This window comes from Gigantopelta aegis, chromosome 8, assembly GCF_016097555.1.
Source record: "Gigantopelta aegis isolate Gae_Host chromosome 8, Gae_host_genome, whole genome shotgun sequence".
NCBI classification, from domain to species: domain Eukaryota; kingdom Metazoa; phylum Mollusca; class Gastropoda; order Neomphalida; family Peltospiridae; genus Gigantopelta; species Gigantopelta aegis.
The window spans coordinates 12,554,072-12,577,327 of NC_054706.1; the positions used below are offsets into that span (position 1 = coordinate 12,554,072).

The 23,256-nt window shown below is 38.5% G+C and overlaps 1 protein-coding gene across 1 annotated transcript in view; it reads right to left on the bottom strand.

Annotated features, from left to right (window-relative positions):
* Positions 1-13,226, bottom strand: part of LOC121379067 (filamin-A-like) — a 69,402-nt gene extending 56,176 nt beyond the window's left edge. Inside the window, exon 1 of the mRNA XM_041507531.1 lies at positions 13,050-13,226. The gene's annotated coding sequence lies outside the window, so the exon portion shown is untranslated. The remainder of the gene's footprint in view (positions 1-13,049) is intronic.
* Positions 13,227-23,256: the final 10,030 nt, after the last annotated feature.

Sequence of the window (23,256 nt, forward strand, 5' to 3'; positions counted from 1 at the left end):
CCTTATTAGTGACAGCATAAATCAAATCTGATGCGTGTCTGTCGCTAGGTATACTGCTCGCTACAAACCGAAATAAGAAAAGAAGAAGACGAAAGAAAGAAATAGAGCAAGTGATCACGCCTTCGCCTCCCCGATAACATAAATCCTCTACAAACTGGAACTCTTCAGTTCAAAGTCGTAAATATTTCTTTTTGAAGGCGTGGCATTGACCAAACTATAAAATGTTCAACAGAATTCACGTACATAATAATTAAAGGTGACTAAAAACAGAAGAAAGTTTGTTTTGTTTAACGACACCACTGTCGGGAGCAAATTTTGTTAATTAATCATCGGCTATGGATGTCAAACATTTGGTAATTCTGACACGTAGTCAACAGAGGAAACCCGATACATTTTCCTAATGCAGCAAGGGATCTTTTTTATGCACTTTCCTAAAGACAGAAAAACACATACCACGACCTTTGACCAGTTGTGGTGCATTGGTTGGGACGAGAGAAAAACAGTCAGTTCTACAAATCAACCGCACAGACAGGTATAATTTTTGCATAAGCAAAGACCAAATTGTTATTGTCATGAGCTGCCACTTGGCGTAAAACGTGGCTTGCCTCCAGAATCCTATGCTAAATTGAAAATACATTGGGGAATCTATATCAAGTATCCATAAAAAATTTGGAAACGGTAGTCGTTTTTTGACGTTTTCTTGTTAAAACCATATTTTTAACCACCACCACCCCCTAAGTACTTTGGCATAAGCGTACGCGACACGGGACAGTCCTGGAGAAAATCCTTAAATTCGACCAAAAACAATAGAGAAATTCATGCAAAATGAGCTGGCCTGAATACTTTTCACCATGTAATTTCATTATTCTACACAAAATATTAGTTGTAACCCATGTGAAAATGCGTGGCGATTCGTTTGCAACCCTATATACCTGTTTGGCAGTGATGCTAATATGAATAAACGTTGTAATCCAGATTTAGGCACTTTTTTGTTTAATTTTGGCAAAATCAGGCTGGCCCCTTACAACAATGGGAGCCCGTCCCAATATGTACTTTGGGCTCTGATTTTCTAATTGTCCAAGCCACAGGAAAGAAGAATCGTTACGCAGTGTTTGCAAAGTATGTACGCAATCACGTTTAATGATCTACCAAAGTACTAATCAAATTATACCCCACCATGTTTTTGCTTATTAAATATGATTCAAGAAAATCCCCGAAATAAAAACTTAAAAACTGTATTAGCATTAATTATGAAAGAAAGGAAGAAATGTTTTATTTAACGACGCACTCAACACATTTTATTTACGGTTATATGGCGTAAGACATATGGTTAAGGACCACACAGATTTCGAGAGGAAACCCGCTGTCGCCACTACATGGGCTACTCTTTCCGATTAGCAGCAAGGGATCTTGTATTTGCGCTTCCCACAGGCAGGATAGCACAAACCATGGCCTTTGTTGAACCAGTTATGGATCACTGGTCGGTGCAAGTGGTTTACACCTATCCATTGAGCCTTGCGGAGCACTCACTCAGGGTTTGGAGTCGGTATCTGGATTAAAACCCCCATGCCTCGACTGGGATCCGAACCCAGTACCTACCAGCCTGTAGACCGATGGCCTAACCACTACGCCACCGAGGCCGGTCATTAATTATGATGACCTGTTCCTAATATTGTAGGCTAATATACAAAAATATCTTCCTATGAATTATAAACTTTTTTATAAACTCCGTTTTGGCGAAGGCTTATTCCATAACCACATAATTAGCCCCCCCCCCCCCCCGTTCTGCCAACCCTTGTAGTTCGACCCAAACGAAGTGAACCAGTTCCTCTTGGAAGTGTGTTTCGGAGAACGACTTGTGTTCAGTGTTGAAATTAATGTTCTCAGACATGAGGCGCGTGCTGCTTGAAGACGTCCCAGCAGGCTATTCCTGGATTAACAGACTTCACGAGCCGTGTGATAACTGCATTATGTACCAGACCTCCAGCAAAATACCGTAATACATAGTATATATGTTATGCGCAGAGAAATTATTTTTAAAAAAAACCCAGCCCGTAATACATATATGTTATGCACAGCGAAACTATTACAAACACCCCAACCCGTAATACATACACGTGTATATGCTATGCACGGAGAAACTATTACAAACACCCCAACCCGTAATACATACATGTGTATATGCTATGCACGGAGAAACTATTACAAACACCCCAACCCGTAATACATACATGTGTATATGCACGGATAAACTATTACACGAAGACATTGTTACAAGAATATGTTTGCTGCAGGCAATTTATGTCAACGAGAATGCGAATTGTTCCGAAGGGAATATTACCCTTCTCAAACGCGTTTCATGCAATCAGCACTGAACACGATGCCAGTGTGATAATTTATGGATTGTCAAAATGTGGATATACGTAAACACGGAATGCTTTTGTTCAATTATGGCGAAAGTATCTCGGTACTTTAGGTATACTGTTTGCCAGCACATCCAAGCTATAACGATTGTAAACGTGGTGTCACAGTTGCACGTGAATTCTGTATAGCACCCAAAAGCATAACGATTAAAGTTTGTTTGTTTTGACACAACTAGAGCACATTGATTTATTAATCATCGGCTATTGGATGTCAAACATATGGTCATTTTGACAGTCACAGAGATGAAACCCGCTAAATGTTTTCCATTAGTAGAAAGGAACCTTTTATATGCACCATCCCACAGACAGGATAGCACATAACACGGCCTTTCTTTGATATACCAGTCGTGGTGCACTGGCTAGAGCGAGAAATAGCCCAATAGGCCCATCGACGGGGATCGATCCTAGACCGACCGAGCGTTTTCCCACTGGGCTACGTCCCGCCCTCATAACGATTACGTCGTGTCACAGTTGCGTGTGAATTCTCTACAGAACCCCAGCTACAACGATTACGTCGTGTCACAGTTGCGTGTGAATTCTCTACAGAACCCCAGCTACAACGATTACGTCGTGTCACAGTTGCGTGTGAATTCTCTACAGAACCCCAGCTACAACGATTACGTTAAGTAACATCATGACATACACTAGATTTATAGCTCTGGTTTATTGTGAATAATAATAATAATAAAGATGCCATATATCTTTAAGCACTTGCTTAATTTTAGCGAGCATTCTCGCGGATTTGCTTAAATCATAGCATAGCGACGGCCTTCTCAAAACACTAGCTTAAACATCTATGATTCTGAACACCAACGATAGATGTTTCCTTTATGAACACGACAAGGAATTTCTGATTAAAAGCCTTTATAAACTGATACATATACATCAAAGACTGACATGGCTTTATCTGATGAAACTTGCTCTGAAACACAGCGTTCCAATCCACTTGCTAAGTCATAAACTACTGTTATGAGCTCAAAATGCTTTTATAAACATATGTTTCTAAGAAACAGCAAAACAAACAAGACCTGTAGTTTAACAGGAAAAGAAAACATGTTACTATTATTGCTTCTGCTACGATATATTACATCACCTTTATCATTTTGTTGAGGAAACATACGATAAGAATCTGTTAAGAAATGCATGAGCTAATAGATCATCGGGTATGCGCCGTCTGTTACCAGGAAAGCGCCTATCTCCACGCAGTCTGTTACCAGGAAAGCACCTATTTCAACGCAGTCTGTTACCAGGAAAGCGCCTATTTCAACGCAGTCTGTTACCAGAAAGCGCCTATCTCAACGCAGTCTGTTACCAGAAAGCGCCTATCTCAACGCAGTCTGTTACCAGAAAGCGCCTATCTCCACCAATGTAGATTTACCGTCATCGGCAAAAGAAAATAAATAAGTAGAAGAAAGGAAATCAGTGCCAGATATATACTGATCTTGAGAAATCAGCTGAGAGAGAGAGAGAGAGAGAGAGAGAGAGAGAGAGAGAGAGAGAGGGGGGGGGGAGAGGAGAGTTATTAGAAAAAACATTCGTGTGGTATTATGGAATTAACGTATGTCATCAAATGCTATCATACAAACTGAGATATCATTTCCTCTCAAACACACATCTCTCTCTCTCTCTCTCTCTCTCTCTCTCTCTCTCTCTCTCTCTCTCGCACACACACACACACACATATATATACAGTCACACACACACAGAGTAACACACACATACACACAATCACACAAACGGTCACACACACACCTACATACATACATATAGTCACACACACACACACACACACACACACACACACACACACACAGTCAGACACAGACACACACACGCATAATCACACACACAGTCACACATACATACACACAGTCAGTCACACACACACATATACAGAGTCAGATACAGACACAGACACACACAATGACACACACAGTCACACATACATACACACACGTAGATGTTTTCACCAGCATCTCGATTTCACATAGGATGATTTGTCTTCATTAGGAAGGAGGGTAATACGTTTTTATGTAGATCTTTGTTGTATTCTGAGAAAAGTGAGTTATCTTGCCACGGCAAAAAAAGGTGCCTTCACTCTCTCCAGCTGTGAACGATAAGAATACTTCCGACTTCGTTAATGTCTGAGCTGAGTTATCAAGCGATTTTATCACACAGGTAAAGTCCAGCTGTATCGCACGTACGCAGTTCATTTTCATTTCAGTCGTTTTTTGTTCTGTCAGATTGAAGTCAAGGTTAAAGCACGCTGCCATGCCACACCCTATTTAACAACAGGAACAATATATCGGCTACCCAATTAATTAAACTGACTGAATTACAATAATGTTTCTAAACACCTCTTGACATGTCTGCGACACACACACACACACACTCACACACGCACAAACACACACACACACACACACACACACGGACAAACACACACACACACACAGGCATACACACACACACACAGGCATACACACACACACACACACAGGCATACACACACATATATATCACTTTCCTTCTCTCTCACTATGTCTTTGTGTGTGTCTCTCGCTCACTTTTCTCTCGCACTGTCACACACACGCATGCACACTCTTACTTTCTCTCCGTTTCTCTCACGATTTTGCTTACCGATTAACACCCCTCGTCCACATTATTAGACCCTTTTCACGAAATAGCCATTTAAAACAATGTAACGTGAAAAGTAAATCGACAATAATGGTACATCGCCCTTTAAAGTACATCTATATGAGTAATATTTCTGTATTTTACTTAGAGTCCCTTACTTGACATATATTCTGTGCACATCAGTGTGTGGTTTGAGACAAGCACAGGGTAGTGAGTCGTGGCTGCAACTATCACAACTGTATCATAACGTATTTTGGAATCAGACTTGCGCAAAGATACGGTATTAAATATGCTACTGACATTCAAAATCGTCATACATTTTACGGTTTATTACACACTTTAAATATTTTATATTGCTTTGGTGTATCACTGGCGAGTAGATTAATACATATTGCTCATATTATTTGCAATTTTTTCTATAAAATACTTTGCTTTTGAGGCCGAAGTAGGCCTACCTTTAATATACAAAAAAATTAAATAAATATGGCATATAATATAAACAGTAATAACATTTATAATATTTATTATTCTTGAATATTTGTGAATACACTTGATCATGAAAAAGATTATTTAATTAATAAAAGTCCTTAATTTTAGGAGCTACCCACACGATAAACTGGCCTTCCACATAATTATAATTAGGTACCTGGTTAAAGGCCTATCAATTTACTTGTACATCTTCCCCAACTCTGTTTGACACACGCGGAATAGAGATTTGATAGGTTTAACTTCAAAGCCTTTTTGGAGATTATCAGAGAAAAACGGATCTGGTTTGATAGCTCCGCTGGACCCGAGGAGGCCTCAGACCACAATTAATTTCGCTATATGTTTCTATATAACCTTAGTGGCTATAACATTTTTATTAATATCAGCAGGCCCGTGAAGTTTTGTATGTACCTTTGCCTGCATGGGGGACACATACCCTGAAAAGGACAACCCCTGTTGTCTTGCTCTTTCTCCCAGCATATTGGTTTAAACAGACACACCCTCTAAACCAGGCCGGAGTACACCCATTTTACACAAAAAGCACTACTTTTGCATGGGCCGGAATTACCACAAACAAGTCTTCAATGTCAACAAGTTACACATGTTTACAAACTACATGCTATCACCTGTCACTTCAGTCAAAAACAGTTGCCACTTCATAGCTGTCTGCCATGAAATAATCACAGTCAAACAGCAGACTACTTGCGCGGTCAAATTTCCGGATTTTGGACAACCAAATGGGAAGATAACTGTAATCTGAGGCCTATCAGTCCATTTTCCCCCCTAAAAACTGGCCCACACTAATGCATTCCAATGATATACATATTAAAGCAATGCTCAGTAAGTATCGGGATGTCACCTTTAAACTGAGAGTATATAGAGGCTGTGTTAAAACACCTACCACAGTGCCTTGCCATGGCCAATTTTAGCAATGGAAACTTGAGAGACACCAACTTCAAAATGTAATAACTTTATCAAATTTTGGAATTTCTTCATACAATGAGCAGCTATTTTTTCTTCTACATATGTTCTATCTGCACACTGTTGTCTTGGAAAGATTTTGAAATATTTAAAGGAACAAAAATCAATCATTAGATTTTACTTCATTTTTAATTAAATATTAAACTTAAATTTAAATATTTGAAAAAAATTAAAATCTAAAACTGTAAAATTTTGCATTTTAGATATGATAAGTGGAGGCTTATTAAAGATATGGTGACTGAATTCATGGTACATTATTAGAAATGTGTCAGAGGGATGGTGAAAGTCACAAAATTGGGACCATTTGCAACAAATTTTTACACACTAATTTCAGGGAAAATTAGACATGATAGGCCTCAGATTCAGTTTTGACCTGCTGTATTTACTTAATCTACTTTATTTACTGCATTAGACATGTAGCCACTTTGTAAAAGGCAAAACAGTCCATATAAATGCATATTAATATGAATATGCCCTACAGATGTTACTTAGGTATACACCATAATATGTTTTTTGTTGACGACAACTTTGAAAATGAAGATTTTGTCACAAAATGCTGATATAAATCCTACCAAGAAGTACTTGCACCATATTTTTCAGTTTCCAGTGATAACTGTTAACAAGTGTAATCATGTGCCAGTGTCTTGGATACCTCAGTGTAGTATTTCTTGATTGGAAGGATGTTTGTAGTAATGACCACTGAATATGCATTATGGATTATTCTGCCATATGTTTTACAAGTCAAAATGTTTACTTTTTTGGCAGATTTTCTGCAATAAACTTGACAAGTGTACCAGCATCTGATTACTGAACACAATAAATACATTCAGACAGCATAGAATATTAGCCTATTAGATTTTCTAAGGATAAAAGACAATTTTTTAAAAATTACTGAAGTGTGTAATTTACATAAATGTAGGTGAAATGTATTATTAGAGTACTTAATCTTGTTAAAAACTGTATACTATTTATTTAAAGTGTTTAATTACATTTAGTAGGGAAATATTCATTATATTTAGATCTTCTGTCCAATTGCAATAATTGAGAAACTCATTAAAATTCAGTATGTAAAAAAACATAAAAAATCTCAATATTGACCAACAAAATCCAACTTTTGCTCTTTTTTACCAAATTATTAGCTCAAAACTGTTAAAGAATATTGCAACAACATGTAGTAACATCAGAGGTCATTTTATGCTATTTTGGAGGATATTGAAATTTAAAAGTTGAAAATTTTAATTTTAATTTTTAATAAATTCAAAAAAAAAAAACAAACCCCAGTTTTTTAATTTAATAAAATATTTAGAAATAAATAAATGAGTTTTCATATTCCTTGTGCTATTCATAATCAGTCTGTGTAATTTCACCTCTCTGGTTATAATACTTTCATCAGAATCAAGCATTTAACCGGTGTAATGTGTGAACTATATCAGGCCTCAGACCACAATTAATTTCGCTATATGTTTCTATATAGCCTTAGTGGCTATAACATTTTTATTAATATCAGCAGGCCCGTGAAGTTTTGTATGTACCTTTGCCTGCATGGGGGACACATACCCTGAAAAGGACAACCCCTGTTGTCAAGCTCTTTCTCCCAGCATATTGGTTTAAACAGACACACCCTCTAAACCAGGCCGGAGTACACCCATTTTACACAAAAAGCACTACTTTTGCATGGGCCGGAATTACCACAAACAAGTCTTCAATGTCAACAAGTTACACATAGTGCCACTTCATAGCTGTCTGCCATGAAATAATCACAGTCAAATAGCAGACTACTTGTGCGGTCAAATTTCCGGATTTTGGACAACCAAATGGGAAGATAACTGTAATCTGAGGCCAGGAGGAAGGCGGAGATGAAACAGCTCTGCCCAGAAGTTGCGCACGCACACCGTTCCCTAATAGTTTCCAGCAAAACGAACTCAAGTCAAGCGTTAGACCCGTGTTTTAGATCTTATATGATTCACCACCAGTGCTGAACCTGCAGGTTCCGCTAGACTTAATCAGTTTTGTTTTTCTTTAACGGCAGCAATAGAGCACATTGATTAATTAATCATCGACTATTGGGTGTCAAACATTTTGTAATTCTGACACGTAGTCATCAGTGGAAACTCGCTACATTTTTCCTAATGCAGCAAGGGATCTTTTATATGCACTTTCCCACAGACAGGAAAGCACATGCCACGGCCTTAGACCAGTTGTGGTGCACTGGTTGGAACGAGTAAAAACAATCAGTTGAATGGATCTACTGAGGTGATTCGATCCTGCGACACATTCACCTCAAGCGAGCCCTCAACCGACAGATAAATCCCGCTCCTGGACTTAATCAATTCCCATTGCCGATAATGTTAACATATTGTAATAAACTGGATAATTGCAACGTATCAACACACCCAAGACAGTTTTAAAAAATAAAAATTGTAACACGTTACATTGATCTTCCTGCAAGAAAATGGGGTTTCGCATTTAAAGGGATGACTAGACAAGGTATTTAGAGTGGAATGCATATTTAACTATAGTTAAAGTTAAATAAAGTTTATTTAACGACACTACTGGAGCACATTGATTAATTAATCATCGGCTATTGGATGTCAAACACTTGGTAATTCTGACTCATCATCAGAGGAAACCCGTTACATTTTGCCAAGGGATCTTTTATATGCACTTTTCCACATACAGGAAAGCACATACCACGGCCTTTGACCAGTTGTGGTGCACTGGTTGGAACAAGAAAACAAACCCACTCAGATGAATGTATCCACTGAGGTGCTTTGATCCTGCGACGCTAGCACCTCAGGCGAGTACTCAACCGACTGAGCTTAACCCCGCCACTAACTATAATTAATGCACATTAGTGCTTAATATCGGAAAGTATTAAACGAGCTTCCATTTCGAATCATATTTATGTTCCCAGTGAAATAATGTTCAGTTGTCGCGAGCTTTGGCCATACGAGATACAAAATTAATGATTTTAAATTCACAATCCTGCGTCAATTGCGCCTTAGTCACCCCCACCCCCGCACAATTTCTAATACTTCGGTACAGCGTACTAAAACGCAAATATTTAAAGACTGTTTTAATCACTAGAGCACACTGATTCATCAGTTGGATGATAAACATTTGGTAAAACTCGCTACATGTTTCCTCATTAGCACTTTCCCACAGATAGGACAGTACATACCACGGCCATTGATATACTAATCGTGGTTGGTATGAAAAAAAAACAAATCAGAGGGGGTTCGATCCTTAGATCCAAGCACCTCAGTCGATCACTCTACCGACTGAGCTAGATTCCGACCCCTTCTATGAATTAGAACAGAAGTTAAGGTCAGGTCAGGTCACAGGGTTTAACGTGCACATTCAGTGCAAGCTGTTGTAGCGCACGCCTGTCATGGGACAGGTGTCGACCCATGCCGGCTCCTCCGTCCAGGACAGGAAACATAAGTTGCTTTCATTCCGTAAATATTTGAAATTGAACTTCGACACGGAAGTTTCTTATTTGGTACAGTGCAACCTACAAGAGACTAGAGCTAACGTGCCAGACAACCAAGTATGATATATATGCACGACCGGCCATAACTCGTCCATTTGAAACCAATATGGCCTCTTTCGTAGATTATTGGGAAAAAGAAAGAAAGAAGTGTTTTATTTAACGACGCACTCAACACATTTTATTTACGGTTATATGGCGTCAGACATATGGTTAAGGACCACACAGGAAACCCGCTGTCGCCACATAGACTACTCTTTTACGACAGGCAGCAAGGGATCTTTTATTTGCGCTTCCCACAGGCAGGATAGCACAAACCATGGCATTTATTGAACCAGTTATGGATCACTGGTCGGTGCAAGTGGTTTACACCTACCCATTGAGCCTTGCGGAGGGTCTGGAGTCGGTATCTGGATTAAAAATTCCATGCCTCGACTGGGATCCGAACCCAGTACCTACCAGCCTGTAGACCGATGGCCTGCCACGACGCCACCGAGGCCGGTTTAGATTATTGGGTGCCCTCATTTTGAAAAAAAGGTTAAGGTGAGTACGTGGTTATGTTATTAGGTAGAGTTTTAGCGGTATCCAGTTTTGATTGATGGTACGAACACGTTTTGGAAAGAAGGAATGAATTTTTTATTTAACGACGTGCTCCACACAATCTAATTAAAATTAGCTCCACTGTTACATGTGGATCTAACAGCAGCCCGTTGAAGCTCATGTCCAGTTGACCTTTCATTCAGTTGACCAATCAAAACCTTACTTGCAAAATCATGCCAGTGATTTGAAAAGAATTTGAAAACATTCGGGATTATGCCGAGGGTATACGAAATGATTCGGGTGAATTACGTATGACGGAAACTAATTTCAATATAAAATTTTATATAAAATTTGTTTCAAGACGAAAAAAAACCGTGATGGTATAGCCATAAATCTGTTTATACTAGTATACAATCCAGAGTTTATTACTGCACTTTCCCCATCCTTAAAAAGGATGCTCTTTAACTCAACCATATGCATGGGTCCTACAATCTATGCGGTTGATCCCGTTTACGTGCATGAAACAGTGGGCAGACGTGGCACTGGCTAGTATGATTGTATTGGTTTATGAATATCTGTATATTGTATATATATGTCGAGGTTGACTGTTACATACATAGATATTAACGCACTGACACTGGATAATTAAATCCTTTCTGGCTTCACAAATTGTCCCATGCCGTTGCTGGGACTCGCAGACTTGCCACTATATCTTTTGAGCTATTGAGGCATCCACAAAAAAAGATGCTCTTTACCTCAACTATATGCATGGGGCCTACAAATTACGCGGTCGATCACGCTTACGTGCACGAAACAGTGGGCAGACCTGGCACTGGCTAGTATGTACTGATACATATCTATATACATGTATTATAAATATCTGTAGGTAGGTAGGTAGGTAGGTATATATGTATGTATGTATGTATGATGTATGTATGTATGTGTATGTATGTATGTATGTATGTATGTATGTTTCGGCGAGGGACCTGTCTCGGCGAGGGACCTGTCTCGGTGGTTGCATCGTTGGAGTGCAACAGCAGAGCTGCTTTAAGTATCCGCAGGGTCTGTAGCACAAATAACAGCGGGAGCCCCTTTCCAGGATATATATTTTGCAACCCCCTCGGGGAGAGGGGAAAATGACCTGGGGAAAATAAGTGTACACATCACCGCGGGGCTCCCTGGAGCGCGGGGTCCGTAGCACGTGCTACATGTGCTACAAGGATAAACCGGCTCTGCACAACAGTACGTACATTTGAAGATTTCTGACGTCGTTGACTTTTGCATGGGGAAAGTAAACAAATGTGTGTCACATTCACAGAAATGTTCGTAAAAATAAAGTTAAAACGAGTAAAGAAAGCAAGATTAAACTTAACTCACTCATAAACATGGCACATTTTAAAATACCTTTTTTCCATGATTTTCAAAGATTGTCTTTTGAAAGAAAACTTTATTTTAAAGACTATTATGCTTGTCTGTTCTCAGCTGTTCCGCTATCTGGTTATTGAAGTCACATGATTGTCACGGCGTCTGCTGGCAAAACTCTCTTTTACAGATACTAGCCAAAAATATATGGTCCTCGTATGTTTTATCATAAATATCTTTCTGGATGTCTGTTTATATATTTATTAAAATTCAGAATGCAGCTTATATATACTTTAAAGAAATAATTTTACCATTATAACTATTCATTTGCTCAACTTATAACACGATTGCAAGACATCATAATTATTATATTCGTTTTCCAAAAATGTTATCTGTTAACATTGGTTCTCGAGGATTCCCATTTTATAATTTGTCTTAAAACATTTAAAATAATTTTTATAAATTATTATAAGTACATATTTGTTGATCAACATACATGTTTTGATAAAACACTGAAAGGTTTTGTGTTGGAAAGATTTTGCTATAAGCTATATCACTAAACGTTTCACTCGCCGAAACCGGTAATGTATTTAACAATATTTACGGGTGATGCATGCCACATTTTTTGACGCACGTGCGGTAAACTTTACAACAAAGCAGCCAGTTTAGTGCTCATTTGAAGCGTAGAAATACTAATAAAAAAGATAGCTATTTGGATAAATACTATCTGTTTAAAAATGTTGATATGCTTTAGAACCGAATGCTTATGCTCACCGAAACTGGTTCACCCATGATATATATGAATGAATGCATTCAAAACTTCCTAAAAATCATAAAGTTTGATGGAAATTTAGAGAACGTATGGTGAAAAAAAAATCATTTGGAAAACATAAGTGTTATGCTTGAACTGCATAAAGTAGAGAAAACAACAGTATAACGACATCACGCTACTAACAGGATTAATTATATTGTTCAAGTAAGCAAAGCTAGTCTGATGTTATCTTATGTCATAAACAAAGTTTTAACTTTAGGAAACAAAACTTAACAATTCCAACTAGCTCTGCTTCAGTTTGTATTAAAGTATATAAAAATACGTTTTTAATTAGAAAAACGTGAAAGGCAAATCTTACCTGTATCTTGTTCCTTTAAACTCAAGTTCTGCACTTTGTAAAGAGCAGCCTTCAACTTTGACGTCGAGCAGCGATATCCTGCCGCCAAGTCCGTCTGCTTCTGCAACCGCCGGCGACCAAAAATAGATCCGTGCACTCGCAAATTAGTGTTTGACGCCCGCGATACAATAACTAATAACGTTAAACCTGGAACAAGCAAACACTGCAGAAACAAATAACACCAAAACCGTAACTCTTTATTCCACCCTTCGTGTCTTGTTTCTTTTCTTTCGGAGTGCAATTTTTATTACAAACAACATTCAAATAAGGTATGTTAATTATTAAACCGTTGCAGACGTATTTATGAAACCGAATCCCGTTTTAACGTATTTGTTTCCATGGAAACTAGTTTGTGTTATCTGTATACGAATATACTTATCAGTTGTTAAAACATTCAGAAGAGCGGTTAGTCAGACAGCGGGATGGGAATGTGTTCGGCGGACGACCCCTTTTGTTTTTCTTTACCTGCCCCTCGGTAATTGGTAGTATCGGAGAAAGCGTTTACCCACCTATGGGGAACAAATTAACTTATAATGTTTCTAGCGGAAAGACTGAAAATAATCACCAGTCAGTGGTGTTAATTTTATGTTTATATATACAGGCAAAACGCAGATGGTTATGACTTAGGAACAGAAGGGAACAAGCCTTACTAACCCCGATAACTACCGCCCGATTTTACTTACCTGTAATTTGTACAAACGTATGACGTGTATGGTTAACAATGGGCTCATTTTAAATTTAGAATCTAATAAGCGTATCATATAGAAAAGTACATGAGTGGTCGTTAGATACCATTTATTTTACAACGAGTGGTTTCAAAACGTGTTTAACGATCAAAAGCGAATTGGATACGTTCTTAAACAACGAGTTATAGATAAATAAACTAACCTGAACATAGTATACCATTTCTTGCATATCGGACCAGTCGCGTGTCTTTAAATTGTTATCACACATATATGTGTGAACAGTATGTGTTATCAGAAATAACGAATGTTGTTTTCACCCGTGGATGTGTAAGAAACTAAATTACAAAGTGGTTATATATATAACACTCAACCACTGACCACCTTGTGAATGAATGAATTACAAAGTGGTTATATATATAACACTCAACCACTGACCACCTTGTGAATGAATGAATTACAAAGTGGTTATATACTGAACAAAATGGAAAACTTGACACATATTGTTTGTCCCCTAATAACCTCACAACGATATATATGTTCATTAATGCAGACATTTGTCGATGGGAGGGATGTGATAAAGAGCAAAACACAATATGTCATCACGATGTTTAATTGTGTAACATGTTATGGCTTGGAATGTTGAAGGGGGGTCCAAATCAACGTTCACATGATTTCAAATGAACTCATTATGCTGGGTCAGTATCGCGTGTGACCTCCCTGGGCTTGGATAACTGCCCGACACTGTCTTCTCATGGATCTCAGCAATCGTGTGAAACACTGAACCGGAAGTCGCCTCCATTCAGCCACCAGCGCCTGTCCCAATGCCTGCAGTGTCTGAGGAGCATTAACACGGTTTCTGACACGTCTTCCGAGCTCATCCCAGACATGTTCAATTTAATTCATGTCGGGTGATCGGACTGGCCAAGCCATGATTGGAATACCGGCATTTTGAAGAAAGTTCTGTGTTAATGCCGCTGTGTGGGGGATTGCATTATCATGTTGAAAGGTCAACCCAGGCCCATGATTATGGATGAATGGCACCAGCACCGGCCTAAGCACTTGGTCGCAGTAGACTTGGGCGGTCATGTTCCCCTGGGTGAGGACAAGCCTTGACCTTCCATTGCTGGTGAATGCTCCCCACACCATCACGCTTCCTCCACCGAAATGGTCGACCACTCTGACACAGCACTGAGCATGACGTTCACCACGTCTTCGCCACGCCCTTATTCTGCTATCGGCAAAAATCATTGTGAATTGGGATTCGTCGCTAAAGACCACTCTGTTCCTTGTCTCTGAGTGAATCTGACATGGCATCTCGTCCACAGAAGTCGCTGTTTACGATGTAAACGGGTAAGAATGGGACCGAAGTATGGCTTTCGGGCTCTCAGTCCAGCGGTGCACAGTCGGTTCCTGATGGTCTGTGCGGTTACCCTCCCTCCCAGGAGCACCCTGCTGGTGGAAGTTGCTGTCGTAAAGCGGTCACGGAGATGACGTAAACGGATGTACCGGTCCTCCCTCTGTGACGTCATACACTGAGGACCTGGTCGGGGGCTATCTGCAACTGACCCAGTTTGATGAAGACGGGTCCTCAGGTTATTTATTGTTTGTCTGCTGCAACCAAATGCACATGCAACGACCGTCATGGACTGCCCTCCGTCTAGACGCTCTATGGCGCGATTTCGTTCTTCATTTGACAGTCTCGGCATTTCCAATAGCAACAAATTCAGTAGAGAAAGTGTGTTTTTCCAAGTGATGTGACGACAGGCTACAAGTTTCATTCGATTTGGGACGCGAAATGCAATTCATGCCGATTCTGCACGTGCAAAACATGATTTCCATCAATTTGACCCGGCACATGCGCTCACGTGTTTCGCAAGCAATCTGATCAGCTTGTTGGCAAGCTAGTGTCAAGGTAGTAACGATTCGCTCGCTAAAATTTGATGAATGGCTGAGTTCCTTTTTATAAATGTATTTTCAAACTGTAAAGTTTTCCATTTTGTTCAGTATATATATAACACTCAACCACTGACCACCTTGTGAATGAATGAATTACAAAGTGGTTATATGTATAACACTCAACCATTGACCACCTTCTGAATGAATGAATTCATCTTTAACGACACCTCGGCACAAAAGTGCAGAGGCTATTGGGCGCAATCTAATTAAAATTAGCTCCACTATTACATGTGGATCTAACACCAGCCAGTTGGAGCTCATGTCCACCAATCAAAAGCTTACTTGCAGAATCATGCCAGTGATTTAAAAATAATTTGAAAACATTCCGAATTATCCTGAGGGTATAAGACATGTTTCGTGTGAATTACGAATGCCTTAAAACATGTTTTATTTTATAAAATAAATAATTTGTAATGTGAAACTGAAGACTGATTTAGTTGGGGGGTTTTATAAATAAATAAATAATTTTTAATGTAAAATTGAAGACTGATAACCTATCCCGTTCGTATTGGTATGGTTCGCTGTACAGCGGCCACTAAAAATGTTACCTGGACATTGGAGACTACGCAGTGTTGTTAGCAATCCGATTAAAATTAGTTCTACTGGTCTAAATAAGGCATTCGTAATTCACATGAAACATATCGTATACCCTCAGGATAATTCGGAATGTTTTCAAATTATTTTTAAATCACTGGCAATATTCTGCAAGTAAGGTTTTGATTGGTGGACATGAGCTGCAACTGGCACATGTAATAGTGGAGCTAATTTTAATTAGATTGCTATTGGGTGTTAAAAATGGTAAATATATGAATGAATTGATAATCAACACCAATATAGAAATTCAAAAATTATATAAACTGTAAAAAGCTGTGCAAAAATACTAATATCACAGGTAAGTAAAAGTAAAATTTATAATAAAATTCAGTATCTGAGAAAAATAAAAACACGTTCAGGGTGGAATCGAAATGATTCTATTACATTTCTCCTACCAAGTATATCGTTTTTCGTTTGCTTAAGACGATTGCATTGCATCAAAATGTGACATACCGTCAGAGTACACCGACAGAGTTCACACTGAGATCAAGGATGTTTCTTCAGAAAAAATGAATGTGCCAAGTATATATTATGACCGATGCGAACTCGATACAAGCCATGTTGATCCTTTCTGGACCGCCTACAGTTGGACTGCCGCTCTCTCAGTAATAGTTTGACAGAAATAAGCTTGTTCGTAACCACGCCGCTCCAATAATATTGCCAAGTTGGACAGATATATTGGCTTATGTTATGTTTAAAATCAGTATTATAAGGCACACCAACCCTGATATGAGGCAAATCCAAAACAGACTTGGCAGCAGAATTTGCCATTTGTTTTAGCCCCTGGTGCCATCATGGTTGCTCACCCCCCAAAATCAATGGCTTTATTGGCAACAGATAAGGAATACTCACTTTCGTGTCACAATCCTAATTAAGGGACACAAAAATGAATCTGTGAAAATAATAAATTGGATATCACCGAAACTTTTAATTCCTTCTAAGCCTTTAATGACTGCCCAATTTTCAGCAGTAAAAATTGATGACAAATCGGGCAATCTTATAATCATGGAAATTATTGTCTGATGAAAAGTCTGGGTGTTTGCGGGGGTTGGGGTGTGTGTGTGTGTGTGTGTGTGTGTGTGTGTGTGGGTGTGTGGGTGGGTGTGTGTCAAACATTAAATACTTTTGACATATAGTCTTATAGAGAAAACCCGATACGTTTTTCCATTAGTAGCAAGGGATCTTTTATATGCACCATCCCACTGCCAGAACAGTACATACCACGGTCTTTGATATATCAGTCGTGGTACACTGGCTGGAACGACATTTGTAGAGTGGTTGTCAACTAAACTACCTCTAAACTATCCAACCAAAACACATACAGCAACACACGACCACTCACAAAGTTTGTACTAGGTCTCTCCATACAGTAAAATAATAATTATGAAATATTGTAATTAATTATATCACCACAGGTCAAAACGTCATGAACATTGGACACTTCTGAATTAGATTAATTTCCTGGCAGGTTGTTACTGCAACTATGACATAATATTACTCTATTTATAACTTTCTTGCGTTGTTTTGTCAGAGCATGAGAAGCGGAATACACTTGTATCTGTATAATAAACCAACTTGAAAACTTTGTCAAAGTCACACTTGTAAAATGAAATGTTGAGTTATTTAAAAAAAAAAAAAAAGATTACAATATGAACAATGCTTGTAATAACATCTCCTACACACTGAATTAAATACACAAACTACATCCTATTATGTAACAAAACACACATCTAGAGCACATTGATTTATTCATCATCAGCTATTTGATGATGTCAAACATTTGCTAATTCTGACATACAGCCTTAGAGAGGAAATCCGGTACATTTTTTTCATTAATAGCATGGGATCTTTTATATGCATCATTCCACAGATAGAATAACACATACCATGGTATTTTATATACCAGTCGTGGTGCACTGCCTGGAACGAGAAATAGTCCAATGGGCCCACCGACGGGGATCGATCCTAGACCGACCGCGCATCAGTCGATCGCTTTACTACCGGGCTACCCCCAAGCACAATGTGGACAGTCCTATTTTCAACTGAATTATACTGACGTACGGCAACTAAACATTCCATTAAATTGAAATAATAATAATATCAATTTGCAAATGGTGTGTTGCATTGACGCTTACAAACAAGCAAATACACACACACGCACGCACGCACGCACGCACACACACACACACACACACACCAACACCACCCAAAACCCCACCCACAAACAAATAACCCCCCCCCCCCGCCCTAAAAAAAAACCCAAAACAAAACCACCCACCGACAACAACAACCAAACAACAGCAACAAAAACAAACCCCAGGCTGTGTCACTATTATTGATTGTACAAATATGATTTTACAATACAAAAATAAAAATGTGCATTGATTAATACGTAGCAGAACGTTTAGTAATGTAGGTCCACCGTGTCTTCGACGGAATGAGAAAAGGGAAGCAACTCTCGTTGAAACGAGCATTCTGGTCCTGTCGAGTCGTCGCATGAGAGCCAGATCAAAATTCATTTTTAAAAAGCCGAGATAATGAAGGAAAACTGTTTTTCTTGATCAGTAGTTAAGATGTCGAATTTGTTTTAATGACAATGAAAGATGAACATATTTACGATTTCTTTGTATATTTGCGGTATTTATAGCATATTAGGTGTTTTAGTTACTTGCTTAAATAGTTGTAGTTACGACAGGTACTCATGATTAAATTAAATGCGTCATTTACGACCAACAGTATATCAAGTAAATTTAAATATTTATTCTGAAAGAACCATCACTTCTAATACATTTCAATTTTGCAAATCACATATTTATTTTTAAAAAGGAGAAAGCTTGTAAATAGAAAATATTTAGAAGCAAACATTCAAAAAGGAATACAAGTAAAAGTACGTATTAATAAAATCACCGCTTAAACAAAATACTACATGAAAAAAGTTATTTTACTCTTGTTAATAATAATACGATAAATAAAATCACCAACTGAACAAAATAATAATGTGAAAAAACTACTCTGACTCGTGAAATCCTTGTTTTCTTTGACCCACCCCTGAATTTGTGTGACCTTATCAGGTCACGCAGGGTTTCTGCCAGAGGGTAAAATGGGTATGGTACCATACCCAAATATATTTGCAGAATTGGGGTTTTTTAAGTTAACCTTTTGACAAAATTAATTACTCTTATCATTACTGTATGATTTTCTTAATCATAACCCTAAACTTAACCCATTTTCTTTCTGAGGGAGAACCCCCCCCCCCCCCCCCCCTCATATCTCTGTTGGCTGTGGTTGCATTCAATTCTATAGAGCCATACCCAAAATTTTCTATCTGGCAGAAACACTGTGGTGGTAGTGCTCCATGTTCGTTGTTTGATGATGGTGCATCAGAATCAGACGACTTGTCCATACAAAACCTCTTTTTCTAGGCAAGTATTCGTTCCTGATGAGTCATCAGAAAAGCTGATGTCATGTTGTGTGCAGTGTTCTTTCCGTGTTCTCTACGCCATGGAAGTCCTTTTGCAGATAGTTCCTGGTTCTGCTGCCTCAGGGTGTACTTCACTAGTTTCAAGAATACCTGGTTTATCAGCTAGTGCAACAAACAAACCAGAATAGTTAAGCAAACTGAAACTGGTATCCTTTAATCAAGAAACTATGTTTAGCAGCTTATTGGTTTAGGAAAACATTCAAAGGATATAGGGTTTACATTTCCAATGAGGGTGTGTACTGAATATCAAATCCAGAAGTAGTGAACACTATACCATGTCCACCTGTTGAGTATGCAGGATTCTCTCAGGTTATATTGAGTGAACAATAAACCTTACAGCTTCTGATGTGCGTGTGTGTGTGTTCAATGCACATTCCCGGTTTTGGTGTATATTTAGTGATCTCTCCGGGTTCTGTTGTGTGTCCAGTGATCTCTCCGGGTTATAATGTGTGTTCAGTGATCTCTCCAGATTATGTTGTGTGTCCAGTGATCTCTCCAGGTTATATTGTGTGTTCAGTGATCTCTCCAGGTTCTGTTGTGTGTCCAGTGATCTTTCCAGGTTCTGTTGTGTGTTGTGTGTACTATGTCACGTTCAGGTTCTGTTCGGTGTGCCACGTCATGTTCAGGTTTTGTTGTGAGTTCTCTATTATGTTCAGGTTCTGTTGTGAGTGCTATATCATGTTCAGGTTCTGTCGCAAGTGACAGGCCGTGGTATGTGCCGTCCTGTCTGTGGGAAAGTGCATATAAAAGATACCTTGCTGCATTAGAAAAAATGTAGCGGGTTTCCTCTGATGACTGTGAGTCTTATTACCAAATGTTTGACATCCAATAGCCGATGATTAATTAATGTGCTCTAGTGGTGTTGTTAAACAAAACAAACAAATAAACTGTCGCAAGTGCTATGTCACGTTAATTTTCTATGGTGATTATTTTCTCATGTTCAGCTTTTTGCTATGCTATGTTCAGGTCTTGTTGTCATTGATGTGCCAAGTTCTGTTGTGTATGCTATATATCATGTCCAGGTCCTGTTGTGTGTGCTATGTCATGTTCAGCTTCTGTTGTGCGTGCTATGTTGTGCTAATGTTTTCGTGTGTGTGTTGTGTCATGTTCACGTTCAACATTCTGTTGCTTAGCTCAGCTTAGTAACTGGTTTAACGTGTCCATAGTCCATATACCACTAGGGTTTCGAACACGCCTATCCCGAGTCCGGCCTCCGATATGACAGGGATATTCTGTTGCAAATATTTGTTAACTGTAACGTTAATCAAAGTTCATAGATCTTGCTATCGTTTATGTTGAGGCCACATTAACTTTATTCGCCTTTTAACCTGACGTCTGATTAGACTGTCTTTTGTTACTGGACTTTGTCCTGGATAACTTACAATAACGTTTGTATGTGTAATATTGTTAATCCATACTGCATACATTAGGGCGATCCTGAAGATCTTCAAAGGCAGCTGAAAGGCGGAACTTGATCACCGTAACATATAATTAAATACATGTACATCCAAAATCAGTGTGATTATGCTTGCACTTTGGTCGTATATGTCACATACAACATTATTTTGAATTAAAATTGTATCTACAGATACAAATTACATGTTGGAAACTTTGCTTCTATTAAAAACATTTCAAAATAGATATTTGTTTTTCAAGAAAATTCACCAAAACATGTTGTTTATTATAATTATGGTGCACATGAAATAGCAAACCATACAAACATTAATGTTACTGCAATTCCTTTTTATATATACAGACACCATTCTTGTATGTTGCCAAATGGTTCCTTGCATGCAGTACCAAAAGTCATATTATTTTTAGGATTCAAGCACATAAAAATATTGACATAATTAATGCGCTATTGTACTTCGCATTTATAATTTCTATGACAGACCGATAACAAAGAATACATATGTGTCGTATTTGGCACATACGACCTATGTCAGACATAATCTATCACATACGACCAGTCGTGTTCCCATAATGGACAGCAAGGAAATCGGAGGAAAGTCGTATGTGCCAGTTACATCTATTTTCGTGCAAATTGGTATCTGTGATTCACTTACGATCATTTAAATCCTTCTGTATAAGCGATGCAATTAGGGGTACAGCTACGATTTTTTGTGACAATATGTAATCGGGGATGGCGATTCCGAATATGCAAAAAAGACGTTTTAGGTCGTGTCTGCCACTTACGACCTTTTAGCTCTCACGTGACGATGTAATCATCCATAATCCACAATGATTAAGCTACATATTATGCTTTTAGTGTTGCATAATATATATTTCCCCTCTCTCTCTCTCTCTCCCCCTCTCTCCCCCCTCCCTCTCTTTCTCTCTCTCTCTCTCTCTCTCTCTCTCTCTCTCTCTCTCTCTCTCTCTCTCTCTCTCTCTCTCTCTCTCTCTCTCTCTCTCTCTCTCTCTCTCTCTCTCTCTCTCTCTCTCTCTCTCTCATATTTTTATCTGTTGATAATAAAAATATATGTTCTGTGGATGCCCAATCATACTGGCAGACACGGTACAGCTGCCAAATCTGCTTTGGATTTGTCGCATGCCAGGGTTGGTGTGCCTTGCACTGATCTTAAACATGATAAATTACCCAATATATGTTTTCAACTTAGCAAGGTTATTGGAATGGTGCAATTGCGAACAAGCTTCACGCTGTCAAGTCAGTCCTGGGAGAGTGGCAGTCCTCGTATAGATCGTGCATGAAGAATGGAATGGTCGTGTGTCGTGCTCGCTTCGACCATACATACCCGACAAATTCATTTATATTAAAGAAGGACTCTTCACCCCAATGTTAACACTGTTTGTGTACACTGGCGGTTCACCACATTTTGATGGAGTGTAACCATATTGGACCAATGACGAAAGATATATTTGATGGACGAAATGTGATAGAATTGTTTCGATGCCACCCTGAAGTTTTTACAAAATATTGTTTTTAATCGAAATTCTATTATACTTAACTGTGATACTTTTTTGCACAACACTTTACACTGTTTAATTTAATTTTAGAATTTCTACTTTAATGTTGATCATCAGTTGAATGTTCATTTATATATTTACCATTGATGATGATAACTGGTTTAATGTGCCCATATACCTCTAAGGTTTTGAACACGCCCATCCCGAGTCTGACCTGCGATAAGATCGGTGGCCTGACTCGGGATGGAGGGGGGGGGGGGGGGGGGTACAGTTGGAAATGGGCAGAATTTTGAAAATAGCAATTAGTAAAAAAGTTAATAGAATAAATAAAAAAAGTTAAAAAGTTACAAGCCAGAATTAACTGCTCGGCCGAATATTTATATAATTTTGAGCATTATAGAAGGACAGTCCAAAATTAAATGAGAGAAAGAAAAGAGGATCGGACTATTTAATAATATTAAAAAAAAGAGAAGTAATTTCGATATAAAAGTTTGAACGCAGATCTAAAAGACATTTATATATT